General features: G+C 44.7%; 1 long non-coding RNA gene across 1 annotated transcript in view; it reads left to right on the top strand.

Moving 5' to 3' along the window:
• The first annotated feature begins 383 nt into the window (after positions 1-383).
• LOC122544143 overlaps positions 384-7,155 on the top strand; it is a 20,919-nt gene continuing 14,147 nt past the window's right edge. Inside the window, exons 1-2 of the long non-coding RNA XR_006310275.1 lie at positions 384-525; positions 645-724. This is a non-coding gene — a long non-coding RNA (uncharacterized LOC122544143). The remainder of the gene's footprint in view (positions 526-644; positions 725-7,155) is intronic.

Here is a 7,155-nt window from a genome sequence, read left to right as displayed (position 1 = left end):
TGTTAATTTGTACAATAGATCTGTGTAATCGCTATTCATTTGTAAAATGGATTGATTCCATTTTGAAATTCAGAAGCTAATTAGAAGTAAACTTATTGATTTGTTCATTTCAGTCCACTTATACGTTGTGTTGATCTGTGTGAAAATCATGTATTCGCTTGTGAAATAAATGTGTTCATTAATAGCAGAAGGCTGTTGTCGGTTTGAAACTGCAGCTTTGTCTCTGTGTGGAATTTAACTCTGGGGCCAGTGTACAAGATAAAGAGAGGGACAGATAGAAGCAATCTGGACTAAACTATCGAAATGCTGCTTTCTCTCATATCTCCTCCCTCCCCCTTCGAACTCCTCAAACCTACCTGTTGGTGTGGTCCATATCTGGGACAGATGCAGTCCAGAGAGAGAAGCTGGGAGCTGACTGGATGAGTGGGATGTGGGTGGAGAGGAGTCTTTGAGTGACCGACCTGAAGACACTTAAAGTAGGTCCTGGCAGCCATGGTTCCCTTTGCAATGTGGACATAGGAGGAGGTGAGTATCAGAGGGTTTCTGTCTGTCTCTGTGCATCTTTGAAAGTGTGTCTCTCTCTACTGTTATATTCTCAATGCTAGTTTTGACCCATTAACCTCTACCTCACCCCTTCCCTGAAGCAAACCCCTGGAGCAGGGTGTCTCCCCTATGCGAGATAGGGAGTGAGAAACCATCGAAGGAGGTGGGACCCAATGGAATGGTGAGCTTCCCCACCTCAGTTTCTCCATGTCTTTGCTTAACTCCTGTTTGTTCTCTGATTTGTTTTGCCTTTTCTTGTTTTCTGTCTCTGTCTCTCTCTCTCTCTGTCTCTCTGTCTCTCTGACTCTCTGTCTCTCTCTGTCTCTCTCTGTCTCTCTCTCTCTCTCTCTGTCTCTCTCTGTCTCTCTCTGTCTTATTCCAGTCTTTGTTCCCCTCTTTCTATTCCCTTTGTTAATTTCCTTGTCTTTTCCACCCCTAATCTCTCTGCAAACCCTTGCCACGTTATGCAGCGCCTCCACAAATTATATACTCTCGAATGATTCAGTTGACCCACTAGTTTTGTGTCCCCACCAAATTATGTAGTCCCACAATATTGCACCCACTCTCAAATTTTGTACTCAGATTTTTGCATACCCCCGAACCTTGGTCTTCTCTCCCCTTCACCCCCCACAATTTGTGTGCCTCCCCATATGTAATCACAACAATGTTGTGCCCCCTTCAATTCTGCAACTCTGCAAATATTGTACCTTCCATGCTCTGCACTCCTGAAAATGGACACCATATTGTACATAGTGCAAAACATGAGGCTGTGCATCTCCCAAACGTTGCCCCTCTGCAAATATTGTGCTCCTCAGACTTTGTGCCCTACCATAATCTGACACTCCCAAGTATACCCTCAGTTTTGTGCCCCCAATCTTGTCTACCCTCCAGTTTATTTTGCTAAAACCCCAAAAATTTTGCACCCTTCCCCAAATTTTGCACATCCAAAGTTTTGGGCCACTGCCAAATTTTCACTCTCTCGATATTGTACTCCCCTACTGGCAGCTTCCTCACCAAATAACTCCAGAACCCTCCTCTGATTTGATGATCACCATATGTAGTTCTAAACCCCAGATTTATCAGGCCCTTCACGAAATATGCCCACCCAAATTATGTGCCTCTACAAAAGTTGCAGCCTGTCCTCAATTTTGTGCCCCCTAAATATTTTGCAAACCCTCAAATTCTGTGTCCCAAATTTTGCACCTCCCCTCATATTTTGCATTTTCCTCCCAAACATTGCATTTTGACCTTCCCAAATATTGTTTCTGCCCCATATTTTGTGCTCTGTCCCAACTTACATTCACCTTTTAAGTTTAGTGTCACTGCTCCCTCCATTGCATACCCTCCCAATGTTTTTCCCATTCAATCACATCCCCCAACCTTTTTGCTTGCACTCTCCAATTTTTAATTCACCCTAAACCCTTTGATTAGATTCCAGTCTGTCACTCACTCCCATGTATCTGGTATTCTATATATAAATTCCAATCTGTAACTCGCTCCCATGTACCTGTGACTGTATAGAAAAACACCTCAAACTGAATGGTTGAATGAGAGCAGGAGCAGATACAGCTGCAGTTAAATTTGTTACATTCTGTTTCTCCCCCCAAAAATTAGTTTTGTAGAGTACATCGGTTCAACAAGGCAGCTCAGTGCCACCTTTGCTCGGGCTGATAGGAATGGGTGATAAATACTGGCCTAGTCAGTGATGCTGTCTTCCTATGAACAAATGAAAAATACAATGACTTTGCCTTCCTCATCACTTGCCCCTACATTCTAACTCAATGTGATGCCATTAATATGACAGAACACACACATGCCTTAATCCTTGAGAGTCCAGCAACATATCTCCATTTAAATTAAAGGCTATTTATGGATTCTTCCTTACAAACATGACACAGTCCACTTTGTACCACACCATCTCTACATCACTTAATTTGAACATCCCTTGCATCCCATTCATGATTAATCTTCCAAATTATTTTCAACAAGACCATGTTTAATTTTTTTTTTAAATTGAAGACTGACCTGAACTGATGCCTGTTGGAAATTCAAATATCCTTCTGTTGCTCTCTGTCCCTTGATCAGTGTGTGTCTGTCTGTTTCTCTCTGCTCTCCTGGAATATCTGTAAATTTCCACATATGTCCTTTTTTAAGTTGGTTCATGATGTATATGTCCCCTGTACAATCACGGCAAGACCTCCTCGCTACCCAAGTCCCAACCCTTGGTAATAACTGTCAATCTGTTAGTTGTCTTCCTAATATTTGGTGACACCATCACATTAGATTTCTGTGATTTCAGTACAAGGATCTGGACAATAATGACCTAAAGAGAGAGCAAAGAAGAGCCAGGAGGGGACATGAGAAGTCTTTGGCGGATAGGATCAAGGAAAACCTGAAGGCCTTCTCTAGCTACATCAGAAATAAAAGAATGACTCGAGTAAGATTGGGGCCAATCAAGCATAGGAATGGGAAGTTGTGCGTGGAGTCAGAGGAGATGGGACAGCGCTAAATGAATACTTTTCGTCAGTGTTCACACTAGAAAAAGACAATGTGGATGAGGAGAATTCTGAGATACAGCCTACAAGACTAGTTGGGATTGAGGTGCATAAGGAGGAGATGTTAGCAATTCTGAAAAATGTAAAACTTGAGAAATCCCTTGGTCCAGATGGGAATTAGCTGAGGACTCTCTGGGAAGCCACGGAAGGAGATTGCCAAGCCTTTGGCTTTGATCTTTATGTCGTCATTGTCTGCAGGAATAGTGCCAGAAGACCGGAGGATAGCAAATGTTGTTCCCATGTTCAAGAAGGGGAGTAGAGACAACCGTAGAAATTGTAGACCTGTGAACCTTACTTCAGTTGTGGGTAAAGTGTTGGAAAGGGTTATCAGAGATAGGATTTATAATCATCGTGAGATTAATAAGTTGATTAGGGATTGTCAATACGGCTTTCTGAAGGGGAGGTCGTACCTTACAAACCTTAGAGTTCTTTGAGAAGGTGACAGGTGGATGAGGGTAAAGCAGTTGATGTGTGTATGGAATTCAGTAAGGCATTTGATAAGGTTCCCCATGGTAGGCTATTGTACAAAATATGGAGGCATGGGATTGAGGGTGATTTAGCAATTTGGATCAGTGATTCGCTTTCTGAAAGAAGGCCGGGTGGTGGTTGATGGGAAATATTCATCATGGAGTTCAGGTAATCTTGGGATACCACAAGGATCTGTTTGGGTCCACTGCTACTTGTCATTTTTGGAAATCACCTCGATGAAGGCATAGAAGGGTGGGTTAGACAATTTTTGGATGACACTAAGGCTGATAGAATTGTGGATAGTGACGAAGGATGTTGTAGGTGACAGAGGGACATGGATAAGCTGCTGGGCTGAGGGGTGGCAAACTGAGTTTAATGTGGAAAAGTGTGAAGTGATTCACTTTGGAAGCAGTAACAGGAATGCCGAATACTGGGCTAATGGTAAGATTCTTAGTGGTGCAGATGAGGAGAGAGGTCTCTGTGTCCAGATACACGCATCCTGGAAAGTTGCCACCCTGGTTGATAGAATTGTTAAGGCGGCATATAGTGATTAGATTTTTAGATTAGATTACATTACAGTGTGGAAACAGGCCCTTCGGCCCAACAAGTCCACACCGACCCGCCACCCACCCATACCCCTACATCTACCCTTTACCTAACACTACGGGCAATTTAGCATGGCCAATTCACCTGACCTGCACATCTTTGAACTATGGGCGGAAACTGGGCCTGTGAGGCAGCAGTGCTAGCCACCGTGCCGCCCACTGGTGTGTTGGCTTTTATTGGTAGAGGGATTGAGTTTTGGAACCTTGAGATCATGCTGCAGCCGTATAAAACTCTGTTGCGGCCACATTTGGAATATTGCATAAGGTTCTGGTCACTGCATTAGTGGAAGGATGTGGAAGCTTTGGAAACGGTTCAGAAGAGATTTGAGGCTATTGTCTGGTATGGAGGGTAGGTCTTACAAGGAAAGGCTGAGGGTCTTGTGGCAGTTTTCGTTAGAAGAAGGTTGAGAGGTTACTTAGAACATAGAACAATACAGCACAGAACAGGCCCTTCGGCCCACGATGTTGTGCCGAACATTTATCCTAGCTTAAGCACCTATCCATGTACCTATCCAATTGCCCGCTTAAAGGTCACCAATGATTCTGACTCTGCCACTCCCACAGGCAGCGCATTCCATTCCGCTACCACTCTCTGGGTAAAGAACCTACTCCTGACATCCCCCCTTCCACCCTTCACCTTAAATTTATGTCCCCTTGTAACACACTGTTGTACCCGGGGAAAAAGTCTCTGACTGTCTACTCTATCTATTCCCCCGATCACCTTATAAACCTCTATCAAGTCACCCCTCATCCTTCGCCATTCCAATGAGAAAAGGCCTAGCACTCTCAACCTATCCTCATACGACCTATTCTCCATTCCAGGCAACATCCTGGTAAATCTCCTCTGCACCCTCTCCAAAGCTTCCACATCTTTCCTCAAGTGAGGTGACCAGAACTGCACACAGTACTCCAAATGTGGCCTTACCAAGTTCCTATACAGCTACAACATCACCTCACGACTCTTGAATTCAATCCCTCTGCTAATGAACGCTAATACACTATAGGCCTTCTTACAAGCTCTATCCACCTGAGTGGCAACTTTCAAAGATCTATGAACATAGACCCCAAGATCCCTCTACTCCTCCACCACACTAAGAACCCTACCGTTAACCCTGTATTCTGCATTCTTATTTGTCCTTCCAAAATGGACAACCTCACACTTGGCAGGGTTGAACTCCATCTCCCACTCCTCAGACCAGCTCTGCATCATATTTAAGTCCCTTTGCAGCCGACCAACAGCCCTCCTCACTATCCACAACTCCACCAATCTTCGTATCGTCTGCAAATTTACTGACCCACCTTTCGACTCCCTCTTCCAAGTCATTCATAAAAATTACAAACAGCAGAGGACCCAGAACTGATCCCTGCGGAACTCCACTTGTAACTGGGCTCCAGGCTGAATATTTACCATCTACCACTACTCTCTGACTTCGACCAGTTAGCCAGTTCTCTATCCAACTGGCCAAACTTCCCACTATCCCATGCCTCCTGACTTTCCATGGGGAACCTTATCAAATGCCTTACTAAAATCCATGTACACTACATCCAATGCTCTACCATCATCCACATGCTTGGTCACCTCTTTAAAGAATTCAATAAGACTTGTAAGGCAAGACCTACCCTTCACAAATCCGTGCTGGCTGTCCCTAATCAAGCAGTGTCTTTCCAGATACTCATAAATCCTATCCCTCAGTACCCTTTCCATTACTTTACCTACCACCGAAGTAAGACTAACTGGCCTGTAATTCCCGGGGTTATCCCTATTCCCTTCTTTGAACAGGGGCACAACATTCGCCACTCTACAGTTCCCTGGTACCACCCCTGTTGACAGTGAAGACGAAAAGATCATTGCCAACGGCTCTGCAATTTCCTCTCTTGCTTCCCACATAACCTTAGGTATACCCCGTCTGGCCCAGGGTACCTATCTATCCTCACGATTTTCAAAATTTCCAGTACATCCTCCTTTCTAACATCAACCTGTTCAAGCATATCAGCCTGTTTCATGCTGTCCTTACAAATGACAAGGTCCCTCTCACTAATGAACAGTGAAGCAAAGTATTCATTAAGGACCTCCCCTACCTCCTCCGACTCCAGGTATAAGTTCCCTCCACTAACCCTGATAGCCCTACTCTCACTCTGGCCATCCTCCCGTTCCTCACATAAGTGTAGAATGTCTTAGGGTTTTCCTTCATCCTACCTGCCAAGGCTTTTTCATGCCCTCTTCTAGCACTCCTAAGTCTATTCTTCAGTTCCTTCCTGAAGGAACAGGTTCCTGCCCTGTATCCCTCTAGAGCACTATCTGATCCTTGCTTCCTCAACCTTAAGTAAGCTTCCTTCTTCCTCTTGACTGGATGTTGCACATCTCTTATCATCCTAGGTTCCTTCACCCTATCATCCCTTCCTTGCCTCAGTGGGACAAACCTGTCCAGCTCTCTCAGCAAGTGTTCCCTAAACAACCTCTGTCGTGCATTTCCCTGAGAATATCTGCTCCCAATTTATGCCCCACAGTTCCTGCCTAATTCCACCTCCCCCAGTTAAAAACTTTCCCATGCCATCTGCTCCTATCCTTCTCCATGACTATCATAAAGGTCAGGGAGTTGTGATCATTATCACCAAAATGCTCTCTCACTGAGAGATCTGAACCTGACCTGGTTTGTTGCCAAGCACCAAATCCAATATGGCCCCCCCTCTGGTCAGCCTATCTACATATTGAGTCAGGAATCCTGCCTGGACACGCCTGACAAAATCTGCTCCAACCAAACTATTTGCACTAAGGAGGTTTCAATCAATATTAGAGACGTTGAAGTAATCCATGATAACAACACTGTTACTTCTGCACCTTTCCAAAACCTGCCTCCCAATCTGCTCCTCTGTGACTCTGTTGCTATTGGGAGATGGCGGTGGGGAGGGGGGGGGGGGCCCTGTAGAAAACTCCTAGTAAAGTGACTGCTCCTTTCCTGTTTCTGACTTACACCCACACTGAC

This window comes from Chiloscyllium plagiosum, chromosome 46, assembly GCF_004010195.1.
Source record: "Chiloscyllium plagiosum isolate BGI_BamShark_2017 chromosome 46, ASM401019v2, whole genome shotgun sequence".
NCBI classification, from domain to species: domain Eukaryota; kingdom Metazoa; phylum Chordata; class Chondrichthyes; order Orectolobiformes; family Hemiscylliidae; genus Chiloscyllium; species Chiloscyllium plagiosum.
This window is presented reverse-complemented; position numbering and strand designations above follow the sequence as displayed.